Source organism: Bison bison, unplaced genomic scaffold, assembly GCF_000754665.1.
Source record: "Bison bison bison isolate TAMUID 2011002044 unplaced genomic scaffold, Bison_UMD1.0 scf7180017864471, whole genome shotgun sequence".
Taxonomy (NCBI): Eukaryota; Metazoa; Chordata; class Mammalia; order Artiodactyla; family Bovidae; genus Bison; species Bison bison.
Genome location: NW_011495032.1, coordinates 9452611 through 9453321, shown reverse-complemented (window position 1 = coordinate 9453321; position 711 = coordinate 9452611).

Here is a 711-nt window from a genome sequence, read left to right as displayed (position 1 = left end):
TATCCATCTTATTTGGTCACCAGACTTGATTAAACTAACCTGGTTGATACATGTCGATTTTTCTGTGTAGTTATTCAATTACAGGTTATCAGGCTAGTAGAAAACTGTGATTCCAGATTGTTTAGGCTTCAGTCAATCGTATACAAATAGTTTAACTCCATTGATAGAATCTGGACGTGGTCTCCATGAAACAGCATAGGACATACGCCAATGACAAGACAGTTAGAAATGAGAGGCTATAAATGCATGTTTCCTGCCAAATAAAGAGTGGAGATGTGGTCTCTATTCTCACAAGATGCCTCCCCACCACCACCAGCAAACAAGACTGCCAGTGTATGCTTTTATTTGGTTCTCCTCCTCTTGACACGACTGAAGTGACTAAGCAGCAACCAGCAGCATACGACTCATGTTTTAACCCATGCAGTTCACAGTTCTGAGTTAGGTTGGAAGGTGCTTCGTGGTTTTCTTCCAGGTCATCAGAGAATTCGCTCTAGAGGAAATTAATTCCATATAGGAAATCCTACTCTGTGAGGCTGTTGCCCCATGAGGGAGAGGCACTGGAGAATGAGATCCCTCATGGGGAGGGGGAAAAATAACAAGGAACACTGAACACTCAATATGAAGTAAGGACCTTTCAGGAATTGAATCCTCCTGACTTGGCTGTGCCAGCTGCTGCCAGATAAATCACAGATAGACCACCTGGCAGAGTTC